Source organism: Amia ocellicauda, chromosome 2 (genome assembly GCF_036373705.1).
Source record: "Amia ocellicauda isolate fAmiCal2 chromosome 2, fAmiCal2.hap1, whole genome shotgun sequence".
Classification (NCBI taxonomy): Eukaryota; Metazoa; Chordata; class Actinopteri; order Amiiformes; family Amiidae; genus Amia; species Amia ocellicauda.
Genome location: NC_089851.1, coordinates 56,218,926 through 56,236,396, shown reverse-complemented (window position 1 = coordinate 56,236,396; position 17,471 = coordinate 56,218,926). Strand labels below are relative to the sequence as shown.

General features: G+C 47.0%; 7 non-coding genes across 7 annotated transcripts; 3 read left to right on the top strand and 4 right to left on the bottom strand.

Moving 5' to 3' along the window:
* Window positions 1-5,985: 5,985 nt before the first annotated feature.
* trnay-gua (transfer RNA tyrosine (anticodon GUA)) lies at window positions 5,986-6,074 on the bottom strand. The gene is given in 2 exon segments: window positions 5,986-6,021; window positions 6,038-6,074. It is a non-coding gene; the product is annotated as a tRNA-Tyr (tRNA).
* Window positions 6,075-11,731: 5,657 nt separating this feature from the next.
* Window positions 11,732-11,805, top strand: trnan-guu (transfer RNA asparagine (anticodon GUU)). The gene has a single exon. It is a non-coding gene; the product is annotated as a tRNA-Asn (tRNA).
* Window positions 11,806-11,969: 164 nt separating this feature from the next.
* On the bottom strand, window positions 11,970-12,043 carry trnat-ugu (transfer RNA threonine (anticodon UGU)). Its single transcript has one exon. It is a non-coding gene; the product is annotated as a tRNA-Thr (tRNA).
* Window positions 12,044-12,627: 584 nt separating this feature from the next.
* Window positions 12,628-12,701, top strand: trnan-guu (transfer RNA asparagine (anticodon GUU)). The gene has a single exon. It is a non-coding gene; the product is annotated as a tRNA-Asn (tRNA).
* Window positions 12,702-12,865: 164 nt separating this feature from the next.
* On the bottom strand, window positions 12,866-12,939 carry trnat-agu (transfer RNA threonine (anticodon AGU)). The gene has a single exon. It is a non-coding gene; the product is annotated as a tRNA-Thr (tRNA).
* A 3,098-nt stretch (window positions 12,940-16,037) lies between these two features.
* trnak-cuu (transfer RNA lysine (anticodon CUU)) lies at window positions 16,038-16,109 on the top strand. The gene has a single exon. It is a non-coding gene; the product is annotated as a tRNA-Lys (tRNA).
* Window positions 16,110-16,767: 658 nt separating this feature from the next.
* On the bottom strand, window positions 16,768-16,841 carry trnat-agu (transfer RNA threonine (anticodon AGU)). Its single transcript has one exon. It is a non-coding gene; the product is annotated as a tRNA-Thr (tRNA).
* Between the last annotated feature and the right edge of the window lie 630 nt (window positions 16,842-17,471).

Here is a 17,471-nt window from a genome sequence, read left to right as displayed (position 1 = left end):
GGGAGACGGGGGCAGTCGGGCCATTGACCGCGCAGGAGACGGGGGCAGTCGGGCCTTTGACCGCACAGGAGACGGGGGCAGTCGGGCAGGAGACGGGGCGAAGGGGTTGGAGATGGTGGGGTCATCGTCTTCCTCAAAGCCCTCGTCGTCACTCTCCTTCCTGTCTGAGTCTTGGCCAGCTGCCTCGTCCGGGACGTTGGGGTCGCTGTGCACACGTTGGAGCTCTTTCCCTGTCTGTGAGTACAGGTACTTGATCCCAATGAGCTCCCCTTCAACACAATCATAACAGAAGCATGGGTTCACCGCTTTTATTATTTTCATAACACTGCTAAAGAGCACCTTACAAATCAACCCCCCACACTGACACGCTCACTGACGCGTGTACACGCCTGACTTCACGAACCCCTCCGACAGGTCCCTGGCCAGCACATTCTGGCTCAGGTTGCCCAGGGCGTTCTGCAAGGAGCCACTGTAGGAGCACAGAAGCTTGCCAGCATCCTCCATGGCCGCCACTGCACGGTCCGCGTTCCACCTCACCAGGCCCTCCAGCAGAAATGCCAGGAAGTGCACATCGCTGGCACTGGTGCCTGAGCAGAGCAGGAGGAAACAGAAACACACACTTCAATACAGTTCAAAATATACTCTTCACAAAGCCATAGTATATAAATATACACGTACTGTAACAATTACAGAAAAAAAAACTAGTCTACTGATCCACTGGGTTCAAAAAGCATAATAGAATCTGGCGTCTTTATTTGCGGTGCAGCTGGCACTAACCTGGGATGAAAAGGGCCAGGTGGAGGTGGAAAGACTCCAAGGAGATCGATCCACAGGCGCAGCGGTATACTGGCAGCAGCACACCCCCCTTCCGCAGCTGCCCTGTCTGGGTATACAGCTGCACCCCCTCGGGGTCCTGAATGCAGGCGAGGTGGGGCCGCTGTGTCTTCCAGATGGCCTGGATCTGCTTGTGGTCCAGCAGCGGCACGCCCATGGTGTCCAGCCCCCTCCTGCTGTCAAAAATGTCCAGCAGCTCCTGGATGAGCCGCTCCGTATCCTGTGCCCCCCGGCCACCTTCGACCGTCCAGCCACAGAGCAGCAGTCCCAGTCCACATACAGGATCTGAGGGGGAGCCTCTCCGGCCAAGCGGTACCACTCCACCAGCCCAGCAGCCATGGGCTGCAGCCCCTCACCCTCTCCGCATGTTAGCACCGAGTTCAGGACCTGCCCGAACTCATTGCCGACGTTGGTGGCCCACGCTGCCGTGCCAGTGGCTGCTCCTGCGAGCTTCCTGGTCAACTGAAAAATGTATGAGACACATTAAGTTATTAGGTCTTTAATTGTAATGCATTCAGCTGAGCGGCACCACGATGCACCAAGTGGCCGCTGAGACCGCAGCACAAAAAATCTGACTGACGATACTCACCTTCTTTGTCGAGTCCAGTTTTAAAATGGACCCGAACACAGACGTGACCTGGGCCTTTACCTCGGCCAGCTGCCCTAGCACGTCGAGGTCATACACTGCCAGCAGCCACTTGGGTCCAGGCACCGGTGGCATGGGTGGCGGTGGCCGGAAGCTCGGGACTACAGGTGCAGAGGTCACAAAGGGCTCGCAGTCTGCGAGGTACCGCAGGGTTTTTACGCTGCCACGCCTCGCTGTGCTGCTCCTGCAGCTGTTTGCACAGCCGGGTGGCGCTGTTCCCCAGGGTGTGCTCCCTCATGAGACTCAGCACCGTGTAGTCGCAGGACAGCCTGCCCAAGACACAGCAGTACAGCAGTTAGAGTTCAGGAAACATTTCAGCAGAGAGGGAGGGGGGGAGGGAAAGCACAGATGCTGTGTGGTGAATTGTCTCCATACGGGTAGGTGAGGATGGCCGGGAACTGGCTCCGATGAGCCACATCCAGCTGCTGCAGCACATCTCCGGACCAGCCTGCGTACTTCTTTGAGCCTGTGTCCCTCACACTGGGGCTGGATGCAGGTGAGCTTCACAGCCCAAATGCGGTAGGGCATCCACAGGAACAGCGGCCGAGCGAAGTGCAGGCTGGGAGAGGCCGGGGGCTGCCGATACACTGGGCAGGGCTAGGGAGGGAACAACCACAGACGCAGGTCCGAGGTCAGCTCCAGCTTCCCAAACCTGCTCCTAGTGAACAGGGCCTTGGAGACCCACTGCAGCTGCTCAGCGGGCAGCGTCTGCTTCCAGCCCTCAGGAAGCAGGACCTGCAGAAACACAGGGACAGACAGACAGACAGACAGACAGACAGTGACAGGAGTTGCCAGGACACTACGGATACTGCACCCAGATTTAACAAACACACAAAGACACACTCACACACACACACACACACACACCACTCTTACCCCCACCAGGCTGCTCCGCTGAACCGAGCGGTGTCGGCTGCTGAGCTGAGCTAGCCATGGCCGCTGCCCCCGGCTCCTGCACTGAAGACACTAGAGATAAAACGGGAGATTCAAAATCTCGCAACAACAGAGATGTAACTAATGGTGAAATTATCCAAATCTATGTTAATTCCAAGGTGACTAGGTCTATGAAGCCTTATCATTCAATCAACCATGTTACTGTGCCACTACATCATATCACACCATGCCACTACATCACGCCATGCCACTACACTATATCACAGCGTGCCACTCCACATGCACAGCACACACGGTGAGGATGCAACGCATAGCAAACATGCAGCTCAGCGCATAAAGCCAGGGGTCACAGATACTTGGGGGTGTCGAGGCAGGGCAGACGAGGTGACTGTAAAGCGATATGTAGCCAAAGCACCGTGTGGACCCCGGGTCCATCTCACTTACCTTACACTGGGAGATCCATCCATCTTAAGCTAACAAAATACAACAATACAAGTTAGTTTGTGCCAAATGGCAAGAACTCCATCTTGAACCTGAAATGACTGACATTTAGACATGTATTGAAATAGGCTGATATTTGTAACAGCTGCGTGAAGACTTACGTGGGGGGGCCATGTCCTCCACAGCTGCCAGCAGCTCAGCGTCAGTGAGTGCATCGTTGCTGAAGGCCAGTGACGGGCGCTCCTTCCTGGACACCGTTGGAAGGAGGAGTAAACGTGCGCTGTAACGGTGGGCATTTGGTACAGGGGTCATGGTAACTGGTGTATTTTGTTTTTGAAATCACAAAATGTGTGCGATTATCGTGTGTTTGCCGTCGGTCTGTTTTAAGTGTGAACTTTAAATTGTGTGATAGCCCTGGTATAACTGTTTACCTAATTGCTGCCTTAATAAACTACAATTAATTCTAATTGCTCAAATCACACACTTCCACAAAATGAACCTTTTGCCACTGGAGCTCTGGACTTGGTGGCAGACGAGGAGAAGGTGGGAGTCGACTGCGAGGCACTCGTCCTGGGAGGCTGGCAGGGTGCAGGCACCGAGGGTGTGGGCTGGGAGGAGGCAGGCTGTGCTGCTGGCTTCTGGGCCTGTGACTCCCTGTCCCGCCGCAGGATGTATGCCAGGAATTTGGCCATCTGCGTTCCGGGCTGGGGAGTCTGCCTCCTTATCCATCTCACATACCTGTAATAAACCCAGGTTCTCTGTCTAACTACAACTACACTGACTATACAACTGCAGGCCAGGGTGCTCTTAATTCCCTGAAACATACATAAACTAGAGTAGGCAATAGTTATTAGAATAGATTAATACACACCCTCTCCTCTCCTTGTCTGTGGCCTCGTAGAGCTCCTGCCAGGTCTGGCCCTTGTGGGCCCTGAAGCCCACCACCTGCTGGTCCTCCCGGCCACTCTGGGACGCCATGGCGCGGGTGGCATTCCTGGCCCTCCGGTCACCCACAGCGATGGTGACTTTTGGGAAGCCACAGGCGTAGCTGGCCAGCGCGTCCTTGTTGGCCATGTACACCGTGTCAGACATGTCCATCTCCCGCTCCTTCTGATGAGCGGCCACGAGAGACACGGCGTACCCACCGTCGTTCTCCAGGATCCACTTGAATGTCTGACCCCGGTACCTGCCAAACTGCAGGGTACTCTGGCTGAGTACCAGTTTGGCATTCCCGGGGTCACCCCCCTGAGACAGGATGCGGGCCACAGCATCCTTCCGGACTCAAGAGGTGTGAGGGGGACAAATGGATCGCTGGAGGACTTGGTGGCAGACGCGACGCTTTTAGCTTCAGTTGTGGCTTGCAGGACCAGCAGGGAGCTGAACTGTGGGGTGGCCTTCATGTTCCTGTACAGCAGGTACAAATAGTCAGGAAGTCACTGACAAACAATATTGAATAAGGAGATCATTACAATTAGTATGTTTTATTATTATTATGAATAGTAATAATAATAGTAATAATAATAATAATAATAATAATAATAATAATATTAAAAAATAACAATACTTTCAATTAAATGACAACAAATAATACAAGATATGTTATAATTCATCATATACCTTGTATCACTGCTACAATTATTCGTATTATGATTCGTACTAGTACTATTATCATCATCCTCATTATTATTACTATTATTATGATGATGATGATGTGACGCAGTGAAACGCTACACGATTTTTTCTGTTTTATGTTTCAATGCAGCACATACTACTACTACTAAATAGTATTTTAATACCATTATTAATACTATTATGATGATGATGTGACACAATGACTAATAATAATAATAATAATAATAATATCGTCTCCGGCTTCCCCACGACCCTCACCAGGATAAGCAGTTTCGAAAATGAATGGATGGATGGATGGATGGATGGAATAATAATAATAATAATAATAATAATAATAATAATAATAATAATAATAATCATTATTATTAATACTATTCTTATTCTTATCATTATGTGACGCAGTGAAACGTATCTTTGACTTTTTTACGGTTCAAAACACTTCTCTCTCAACAGTATAGAAGACACATACCTTACACAAAACACCAGGGTTATTATCAAATGTATAAAAAGCATGAAATAACACCGCAAACACAGCAGGTCATATAAACAGATCGTATTAACACATTAATCGACAGACCGATTGATCAATTAAGAAAATGCTTACTTACGTGGATCGATAGCAAAAAATAAAATAATAGGAAGGAAGGAAGGAAGGAAGGAAAGAAGGAGGGAGGGAGGGAGGGATGGAGGGAGGCATAGATAGAAAAATAGATCGATAGATAAAGATAAAGCTAGATTGATAGAATATATATATATAGATAGAGACAGAGAGAGAGATATTGATGTCTGTCTGTATGTCTGTCTGTAAGTCTCAAAGATTCTTTTCACTCCCTAGGCAACGTCTGACAAAACACGTATTTACTATTAGAAGTCCACCCGCAAAGCCCGCCTCTCCGGGTCATGTAGCCAACCAGCTGAAAGAAAACACATTGAGTGGCGTGGGAAATCGGGGGTTGTTCCAGCGGCAATTGTAAGCAATCCATGCAGGCTGAGGCTGCCAATTTCAGTGGAATTTTAGAAAAAGCAGGCGTTCCCATTGGTTACATTTTAGTATGTCGATACAGAGCACATTCAGCCTATCTGGGCGCAAGGATGACACGCAAATTCTTGAAGCGTTCCATATTTTGGTCAGGTTCTCCGCAGCGCGCCGGTTCCCCTTGGCATCGCGGACATCTGGTGCTTGCGTCGCGGGCGGTTTGTCGCACTGCGGCAGCTCTCCCTCTCGCACTCCTGCGTCGCAGCGGATCTATCGACCCCTTTCGATGCGGGCGAATTTTCCCGCCGTTTTTTCCTTTTTTTTTTTTTGGGGGGGGGGGGGGAGGCGTGCAGACGACCGATTGTCATTTCTCACTACTTCTTTCTTAGCAGACACCCTGGGCTCAGGGTGAAAAGGGTCACATGCATATGAGATGTTTGGGCAATGCGAGTTCTCGACTACAAATCCGAATTTCCGGGGTTTTCTCCTTGTCCTCATGCAATTCCAACGGCTTGACATTTGGGAGCTCGTCCAAAACCGACGTCAAACCATAAGCACGGCTTCCTTCGAGCCGGAATTGAACCAGCGACCTAAGGATGCCCGCTGCCTGAAACCTACAGTCCTCCGCTCTACCAACTGAGCTATCGAAGGGAAGCCTCTCACCACCTTCCCCTGACAGTCTCAGTGGCCGTGCAAATGCAAGAAGCACCGTGGCTTGGCTCAGTGGTTTTCAACCCGTGTGCCTTGAGGACTACCCAATTGTGTCTTGAGATTTTTATCCCCTCAAAAATATTATGTCATTTCGTTAGGTCAACTTCATGAATCTTGTATCAAATCAAACTTATTCAAATTTGTGAAAATGTTACATTTATACATCACCTGTAGAAAGCGTTTCATAACTGAAATGTTGTGTTTGCCGGACTGAACGCACACCTACACTGAGTTGCAGTGCTATCAGTGGTACTGAAAGGCAATTGATGAAAGGGACAGATGGTGAATTCCTTTTTATCTTGCACTCTGCTTGTCCTTTTTCTAAGTTGGACTGGTGAACGAAATCTATTTTATCAATATTATTCAATGTGTTTGTTCTTGCCCTTTTGGTAGGCTTATTTTTTTGATACTGTAACGGAGATGGAGAGGCAGCACCACCCCTCTCGATTAATATGCGGCCATCTCCGTAGGGGCTGCTGGGAGATAAGAGAAAGGACTGTAAAGAGTGAATTGAGGGCCTGTTAATTGTTATGTATTGATTGTGTACTGTACCGTTGTGTACTGTTGTTGGATGTCTCCTGTTCCTCTAAGTCTCATTTGGCTTTGGTTTCCCCCCTCTTTGATGAATAATCGGGCTCTAAATAGCCCCGGCGTTTCTCCTGCAGTTCTTCGTTCTTTCCACTGCTAGCGCTGCCTTTGTGAAGGCGGATGGTGCTTGTGAGAAGTCAACAGCGTGTCCACCGAAAAGGGTGTCTGACTCCTGGTTTTGGATCCGGAAGGGTTGATAACAAACCGAAACGATTACAATATGATACTGCATAGATTTACTGTGGATATGTATTGTGATCGTGCTCGGCTCAGGTGTGCGTTCAGTCCGAACACAAAACATTTCGGTCGCGAAACGTCTAATCAAATCGAATAAAACGGCGGGGATAGCATGTTTGATCTGTGTGCTATTGTTTTTAAACAATTGTAATGCCCTTTGTAACGTTTAACCACTTCGTTGAATAGAGCTTGTTATAGGATATTGTGAACTCATGTTTGATCCGTGTGCTATTGTTTTTCAACAATTGTAATGCCCTTTGTAACGTTTAACCGTTTCGTTGAATAGAGCTTGTTATAGGATATTGTGAACTGAACCTATTTCGCTGTGAATTTATATTTACTGCGAATAGTTTATTGTGTCTGGTCTTGGTCTGTCTGCACTAAATAAATGATTTGTATCAAGTAATTATTTAGTTTGTCTGTCTACTTTTTTACCTAACCACTAAAGGTCACTCCTTGCACTTCATACATTTGCCCTTTTAATTACTCCCTTACTGACATACTTTAACATGCAATGTGCAATGTGTCATAATAGTTTTAGCACCCTGTTGCCATTCAGGTGAGACAATACCTAGTAAATCCTCATTTTTTTTCAAGTTGGTGCGCCGCGAAGGTTTTTGGTCTCAGCAAAGTGTGCGGTGGCATTACAACGCTTGGGAACCACTGGCTTGGCTTGTTGGGCATCCAGGTATGCACTGAGATTACGATCGGCACGATGATTGTCGTTCTCAGGAGAATTGTGTTTCTTTGCTGATCACGTTCTCTGTCGCTTTTTACACAGTTCTTACAAGTGGCACATTGGGGATGAGGAGCAGGGCATGCTGACACGCATAGCTGTGGACTTCTGCATGGCATGGGGCCACAGGTCATTAGGGTTAGGGTTAGGGTTAGGGTTAGGTTTAAAAAAATAGGTTATTGAGGTTGTCAGGTGAATCAAACCTTTGGTTCCTCTGACATCCTCAAGTGCACTGGCACTCACAGGTGTTGAGGCTATTGTTGTGTCCTTAAAAGATGCATCCGAAAGTATTCGTTCTATAGTCTGTTTTGTTAAGGTAATTCAGTGGGATGAGATGTGGTGTAATTGAATGATGTGAAGTTTGTATGTACAAGAATACGTCTTAAAAGTAAGGGGAATGTATGGAATTGGGATTAAAATTTAATTATAGAGTCTGGAAGTCTATTACCTAGGTTTTTAAGGGAGTCTGGGTTTTGTTTTGGGGGGTAAATAAGTTATGGGGAATAAATTTAAGGATAAGTTGTGAAATTGATTATTGGGGATAGGATTGAGGGTTACATTTGAATAATGGTTAGGTTTAGGGATTGGGTTTAGAGGTTGGTTTGAGTGCCTAGTTAAATTGTGGGCTAATTATATTTTAGGGTTAGGGTTAGGGGTTAGGGGTTAGGGGTTAGGGTTAGGGTTACGGTTAGGATCACGGACCACTGTCAATCAGGTGCTTGCCTTGCCGTCCATCCATCCATCCATCTATCTATCTATCTATCTATCTATCTATGACTCTCGATATCTAACTCTCTTGCTTGCTATCACTCCCCCAATGGTCAGTAGCATAGTAGCATAACAGCAGATCAAGAACCACTGTCAATCAGATGCTTGCCTTGCCGTCCATCCATCCATCTATCTATCTATCTATCTATCTATGACTCTCGATATCTAACTCTCTTGCTTGCTATCGCTCCCCCAATGGTCAGTAGCATTGTAGCATAACAGCAGATCACGGACCACTGTCAATCAGATGCTTGCCTTGCCGTCCATACATCCATCCATCTATCTATGACTCTCGATATCTAAATTTCTTCCTTGCTATCGCTCCCCCAATGGTCAGTAGCATAGTTGCATAACAGCAGATCACAGACCACTGTCAATCAGATGCTTGCCTTGCCGTCCATCCATCCATCCATCTATCTATCTATGTATCTATGTCTCTCGATATCTAACTCTCTTGCTTGCTATCGCTCCCCCAATGGTCAGTAGCATAGTAGCATAACAGCAGATCACGGACCACTGTCAATCAGATGCTTGCCTTGCCGTCCATCCATCTATCTATCTATCTATCTATGACTCTTGATATCTAACTCTCTTGCTTGCGATCGCTCCCCCAATGGTCAGTAGCATAGTAGCATAACAGCAGATCACGGACCACTGTCAATCAGATGCTTGCCTTGCCGTCCATCCATCCATCTATCTATCTATCTATCTATGACTCTCGATATCTAACTCTCTTGCTTGCTATCGCTCCCCCAATGGTCAGTAGCATAGTAGCATTACAGCAGATCAAGAACCACTGTCAATCAGATGCTTGCCTTGCCGTCCATCCATCCATCTATCTATCTATCTATCTATGACTCTCGATATCTAACTCTCTTGCTTGCTATCGCTCCCCCAATGGTCAGTAGCATAACAGCAGATCACGGACCACTGTCAATCAGATGCTTGCCTTGCCGTCCATCCATCCATCCATCTATCTATCTATGACTATTGATATCTAACTCTCTTGCTTGCTATCGCTCCCCCAATGGTCAGTAGCATAACAGCAGATCACGGACCACTGTCAATCAGATGCTTGCCTTGCTGTCCATCCATCCATCTATCTATCTATCTATCTATCTATCTATCTATCTATCTATGACTCTCGATATCTAACTCTCTTGCTTGCTATCGCTCCCCCAATGGTCAGTAGCATAGTAGCATAAGAGCAGATCACGGACCACTGTCAATCAGATGCTTGCCTTGCCGTCCATCCATCCATCTATCTATCTATCTATCTATGACTCTCGATATCTAACTCTCTTGCTTGCTATCGCTCCCCCAATGGTCAGTAGCATAGTAGCATAACAGCAGTTCACGGACCACTGTCAATCAGATGCTTGCCTTGCCGTCCATCCATCCATCCATGTATCTATCTATCTATCAATGACTCTCGATATCTAACTCTCTTGCTTGCTATCGCTCCCCCAATGGTCAGTAGCATAGTAGCATAACAGCAGATCACGGACCACTGTCAATCAGATGCTTGCCTTGCCGTCCATCCATCTATCTATCTATCTATCTATGACTCTCGATATCTAACTCTCTTGCTTGCTATCGCTCCCCCAATGGTCAGTAGCATAGTAGCATAACAGCAGATCACGGACCACTGTCAATCAGGTGCTTGCCTTGCCGTCCATCCATCCATCCATCTATCTATCTATCTATCTATGACTCTCGATATCTAACTCTCTTGCTTGCTATCGCTCCCCCAATGGTCAGTAGCATAGTAGCATAACAGCAGATCACGGACCACTGTCAATCAGATGCTTGCCTTGCCGTCCATCCATCCATCTATCTATCTATCTATCTATGACTCTCGATATCTAACTCTCTTGCTTGCTATCGCTCCCCCAATGGTCAGTAGCATAGTAGCATAACAGCAGATCACGGACCACTGTCAATCAGATGCTTGCCTTGCCGTCCATCCATCTATCTATCTATCTATCTATGACTCTCGATATCTAACTCTCTTGCTTGCTATCGCTCCCCCAATGGTCAGTAGCATAGTAGCATAACAGCAGATCACGGACCACTGTCAATCAGATGCTTGCCTTGCCGTCCATCCATCCATCTATCTATCTATGACTCTTGATATCTAACTCTCTTGCTTGCTATCGCTCCCCCAATGGTCAGTTGCATAGTAGCATAACAGCAGATCACGGACCACTGTCAATCAGATGCTTGCCTTGCCGTCCATCCATCCATCCATCTATCTATCTATCTATCAATGACTCTCGATATCTAACTCTCTTGCTTGCTATCGCTCCCCCAATGGTCAGTAGCATAGTAGCATAACAGCAGATCACGGACCACTGTCAATCAGATGCTTGCCTTGCCGTCCATCCATCCATCCATCTATCTATCTATGACTCTTGATATCTAACTCTCTTGCTTGCTATCGCTCCCCCAATGGTCAGTAGCATTGTAGCATAACAGCAGATCACGGACCACTGTCAATCAGATGCTTGCCTTGCCGTCCATCCATCCATCAATCTATCTATCTATCTATGACTCTTGATATCTAACTCTCTTGCTTGCTATCGCTCCCCCAATGGTCAGTAGCATTGTAGCATAACAGCAGATCATGGACCACTGTCAATCAGATGCTTGCCTTGCCGTCCATCCATCCATCTATCTATCTATCAATCTATGACTCTCGATATCTACCTCTCTTGCTTGCTATCGCTCCCCCAATGGTCAGTAGCATAGTAGCAAATCAGCAGATCACGGACCACTGTCAATCAGATGCTTGCCTTGCCGTCCATCCATCTATCTATCTATCTATCTATCTATGACTCTCGATATCTAACTCTCTTGCTTGCTATCGCTCCCCCAATGGTCAGTAGCATAGTAGCATAACAGCAGATCACGGACCACTGTCAATCAGATGCTTGCCTTGCCGTCCATCCATCCATCTATCTATCTATCTATCTATCAATGACTCTCGATATCTAACTCTCTTGCTTGCTATCGCTCCCCCAATGGTCAGTAGCATAGTAGCATAACAGCAGATCATGGACCACTGTCAATCAGATGCTTGCCTTGCCGTCCATCCATCTATCTATCTATCTATCTATGACTCTTGTTATCTAACTCTCTTGCTTGCTATCGCTCCCCCAATGGTCACGTATGTTGCATTCAACGACAAAGAAAATCGTGTGCTGGAAATGATTTTTGGCAACTGTGAAGGAACTGCACGACTGCAGCAAACACAACACCTCTGTCTGTCTCTGTGGCGCAATCGGTCAGCGTGTTTGGCTGTTAACCAAAAGGATGGTGGTTCGAATCCACCCAGGGACGGCCCACTTTTCCCCCCGCCCCTTGTTATTGTTTCTACTTCTGGCGGTCAGCTTGCCAGACTGCGGCTACAGTAACCTTAAGCTGCTTGCTGCGGACGGCCATCTTGCAAAAATGTATTGAGCGTTTAGAAACTTCCTTTCTATTGCCTAGGCCAACATAAACCAAGGCACTGCTGGGAGTCGAACCCAGGGTTTCCTGTTTACAAGACAGGTGCTTTGACCAACTAAGCCACGGTGCCAGGACTCTCTCTTTCCCCAGTGCCTACACCCAGGTGTAAGGCACAAAACAAAACAAAACAAAACAAAACAAAACAAAACAAAACAAAACAAAACAAAACAAAACAAAACAAAACAAAACAAAACAAAACAAAACAAAACAAAACAAAACAAAATCTGGATGCAGGCTGCAACAAAGGAAGCACACAGAGGTGAAAACGTAAGGTTGAGAGGAGCAACAAGCTCCCTGTTGCGACTGTCCAGGGGCGGCAATGGGAATTGGATGTTGGCCGTAGCGCGTGACCTTTGGGTTCTGGTTCATCTTTACAAACCGGCGTCTGTCCAGTTGGCTTTCCGGTTCATTACGTCCTCTGATGGCTTTACGATAAGCCTATCTTGCAATCAGATGCTTGCCTTGCCGTCCATCCATCCATCCATCTATCTATCTATCTATCTATGACTCTCGATATCTAACTCTCTTGCTTGCTATCGCTCTTCCAATGGTCACGTATGTTGCATTCAACGACAAAGAAAATCGTGTGCTGGAAATGATTTCTGGCAACTGTGAAGGAACTGCACGACTGCAGCAACCGCAACACCTCCGTCTGTCTCTGTGGCGCAATCGGTCAGCGCGTTCGGCTGTTAACCGAAAGGATGGTGGTTCGAACCCACCCAGGGACGGCCCACTTTTCCCCCCGCCCCTTGTTATTGTTTCTACTTCTGGCGGTCAGCTTGCCAGACTGCGGCTACAGTAACCTTAAGCTGCTTGCTGCGGACGGCCATCTTGCAAAAATGTATCGAGCGTTTAGAAACTTCCTTTCCATTGCCTAGGCCAACATAAACCAAGGCACCGCTGGGATTTAAACCCAGGACCTCCTGTTTACTAGACAGGCGCTTTAACCAACTAAGCCTCGGCGCCAAATCTGCCGCTGCTGCTGCTGATAGTAGCATAACAGCAGATCACGGACCGCTGTCAATCAGGTGCTTGCCTTGCCGTCCATCCATCCATCCATCCATCTATCTATCTATCTATCTGTCTATCTATGACTCTCGATATATAACTCTCTTGCTTGCTATCGCTCCCCCAATGGTCAGTAGCATAGTAGCATAACAGCAGATCACGGACCACTGTCAATCAGATGCTTGCCTTGCCATCCATCCATCCATCTATCTATCTATCTATCTATCTATGACTCTCGATATCTAACTCTCTTGCTTGCTATCGCTCCCCCAATGGTCAGTAGCATAGTAGCATAACAGCAGTTCACGGACCACTGTCAATCAGATGCTTGCCTTGCCGTCCATCCATCCATCTATCTATCTATCTATCTATCTATGACTCTCGCTATCTAACTCTCTTGCTTGCTATCGCTCCCCCAATGGTCAGTAGCATAGTAGCATAACAGCAGATCTCGGACCACTGTCAATCAGATGCTTGCCTTGCCGTCCATCCATCTATATATCTATCGATGACTCTCGATATCTAAATCTCTTGCTTGCTATCGCTCCCTCAATGGTCAGTAGCATAGTAGCATAACAGCAGATCACAGACCACTGTCAATCAGATGCTTGCCTTGCCGTCCATCCATCCATCTATCTATCTATCTAGCTATGACTCTCGATATCTAACTCTCTTGCATGCTATCGTTCCCCAATGGTCAGTAGCATAGTAGCATAACAGCAGATCACGGACCACTGTAAATCAGATGCTTGCCTTGCCGTCCATCCATCCATCCATCTATCTATGACTCTCGATATCTAACTCTCTTGCTTGGTATCGCTCCCCCAATGGTCAGTATCATTGTAGCATAACAGCAGAACATGGACCACTGTCAATCAGATGCTTGCCTTGCCGTCCATCCATCCATCTATCTATCTATCTATCTATCTATGACTCTCGATATCTAACTCTCTTGCTTGCTATCGCTCCCCCAATGGTCAGTAGCATTGTAGCATAACAGCAGATCACGGACCACTGTCAATCAGATGCTTGCCTTGCCGTCCATCCATCCATCTATCTATCTATCTATGACTCTTGATATCTAACTCTCTTGCTTGCTATCGCTCCCCCAATGGTCAGTAGCATAGTAGCATAACAGCAGATCATGGACCACTGTCAATCAGATGCTTGCCTTGCCGTCCATCCATCTATATATCTATCTATGACTCTCGATATCTAATTCTCTTGCTTGCTATCGCTCCCTCAATGGTCAGTAGCATAGTAGCATAACAGCAGATCACGGACCACTGTCAATCAGATGCTTGCCTTGCCGTCCATCCATCTATATATCTATCTATGACTCTCGATATCTAATTCTCTTGCTTGCTATCGCTCCCTCAATGGTCAGTAGCATAGTAGCATAACAGCAGATCACGGACCACTGTCAATCAGATGCTTGCCTTGCCGTCCATCCATCCATCTATCTATCTATCTGTCTATGACTCTCGATATCTAACTCTCCTGCTTGCTATCGCTCCCCCAATGGTCAGTAGCATAGTAGCATAACAGCAGATCACGGTCCACTGTCAATCAGATGCTTGCCTTGCCGTCCATCCATCTATATATCTATCTATGACTCTCGATATCTAATTCTCTTGCTTGCTATCGCTCCCTCAATGGTCAGTAGCATAGTAGCATAACAGCAGATCACGGACCACTGTCAATCAGATGCTTGCCTTGCCGTCCATCCATCCATCTATCTATCTATCTGTCTATGACTCTCGATATCTAACTCTCCTGCTTGCTATCGCTCTCCCAATGGTCAGTAGCATAGTAGCATAACATCAGATCACGGACCACTGTCAATCAGATGCTTGCCTTGCCGTCCATCCATCTATCTATCTATCTATCTATCTATCCATCTATCTATCCATCTATCTATGACTCTCGATATCTAACTCTCTTGCTTGCTATCGCTCCCCCAATGGTCAGTAGCATAGTAGCATAACATCAGATCACGGACCGCTGTCAATCAGATGCTTGCCTTGCCGTCCATCCATCCATCTATCTATCTATCTGTCTATGACTCTCGATATCTAACTCTCCTGCTTGCTATCGCTCCCCCAATGGTCAGTAGCATAGTAGCATAACAGCAGATCACGGACCACTGTCAATCAGATGCTTGCCTTGCCGTCCATCCATCCATCCATCTATCTATCTATCTATGACTCTTGATATCTAACTCTCTTGCTTACTATCGCTACCCCAATGGTCAGTAGAATAGTAGCATATCAGCAGATCACGGACCACTGTCAATCAGATGCTTGCCTTGCCGTCCATCCATCCATCTATCTATCTATCTATCTATGACTCTCGATATCTAACTCTCTTGCTTGCTATCGCTCCCCCAATGGTCAGTAGCATAGTAGCATAACTGCAGATCACGGACCACTGTCAATCAGATGCTTGCCTTGCCGTCCATCCATCCATCTATCTATCTATCTATCTATGACTCTTGATATCTAACTCTCTTGCTTGCTATCGCTCCCCCAATGGTCAGTAGCATTGTAGCATAACAGCAGATCACGGACCACTGTCAATCAGATGCTTGCCTTGCCGTCCTTCCATCCATCTATCTATCTATCTATCTATCTATGACTCTCGATATCTAACTCTCTTGCTTGCTATCGCTCCCCCAATGGTCAGTAGCATAGTAGCATAACTGCAGATCACGGACCATTGTCAATCAGATGCTTGCCTTGCCGTCCATCCATCCATCTATCTATCTATCTATCTATGACTCTTGATATCTAACTCTCTTGCTTGCTATCGCTCCCCCAATGGTCAGTAGCATAGTATCATAACAGCAGATCACGGACCACTGTCAATCAGATGCTTGCCTTGCCGTCCATCCATCTATCTATCTATCTATCTATGACTCTTGATATCTAACTCTCTTGCTTGCTATCGCTCCCCCAATGGTCACGTATGTTGCATTCAACGACAAAGAAAATCGTGTGCTGGAAATGATTTTTGGCAACTGTGAAGGAACTGCACGACTGCAGCAACCACATCATGTCTGTGGCGCAATCGGTCAGCGCGTTTGGCTCTTAACCGAAAGGATGGTGGTTCGAATCCACCCAGGGACGGCCTGCTTTTCCCCCCGCCCCTTGTTATTTTTTCTACTTCTGGCGGTCAGCTTGCCAGACTGCGGCTACAGTAACCTTAAGCTGCTTGCTGCGGACGGCCGTCGTGCAAAAATGTATTGAGCGTTTAGAGACTTCCTTTCCATTGCCTAGGCCAACATAAACCAAGGCACTGCTGGGAGTCAAACTCAGGGTTTCCTGTTTACAAGACAGGCGCTTTGACCAACTAAGCCATGGTGCCAGGACTCTCCCATTCCCCAGTGCCTACACTCAGGTGTAAGGCACAAAACAAAACAAAACAAAACAAAACAAAACAAAACAAAACAAAACAAAACAAAACAAAACAAAACAAAACAAAACAAAACAAAAACAAAATCTGGATGCAGGCTGCAACAAAGGAAGCACACAGAGGTGAAAACGTAAGGTTGACGGGAGCAACAAGCTCCCTGTTGCGACTGTCCAGGGGCGGTAATGGGAATTGGACGTTGGCCGTAGCGCGTGTCCTTTGGGTTCTGGTTCTTCTTTACAAACCGGTGTCTGTCCAGTTGGCTTTCCGGTTCATTACGTCCTCTGATGGCTTTACGATAAGCCTATCTTGCTAAAACTGATGGTCGACAAAGCGGAAGCACAAGCTTCGCAAGGAGCACAGAAAGCCCGCCTAAGGCACCGCTGGCATTTGAACCCAGGACCTCCTGTTTACTAGACAGGCGCTTTAACCAACTGAGCCACGGCGCCAAACCTGCAGCTGCTGCTGCTGATAGTAGCATAACAGCAGATCACGGACCGCTGTCAATCAGGTTCTTGCCTTGCCGTCCATCCATCCATCCATCTATCTATGACTCTCAATATCTAACTCTCTTGCTTGCTTTCTCTCCCCCAATGGTCAGTAGCATAGTAGCATAACAGCAGATCACGGACCACTGTCAATCAGGTGCTTGCCTTGCCGTCCATCCATCTATCTATCTATCTATCTATGACTCTTGATATCTAACTCTCTTGCTTATTATTGCTCCCCCAATGGTCAGTAGCATAGTAGCATAACAGCAGATCACGGACCACTGTCAATCAGATGCTTGCCTTGCCGTCCATCCATCCATCCATCTATCTATCTATCTATCTATGACTCTCGATATCTAACTCTCTTGCTTGCTATCGCTCCCCCAATGGTCAGTAGCATAGTAGCATAACTGCAGATCACGGACCACTGTCAATCAGATGGTTGCCTTGCCGTCCATCCATCCATCTATCTATCTATCTATCTATGACTCTTGATATCTAACTCTCTTGCTTGCTATCGCTCCCCCAATGGTCAGTAGCATTGTAGCATAACAGCAGATCACGGACCACTGTCAATCAGATGCTTGC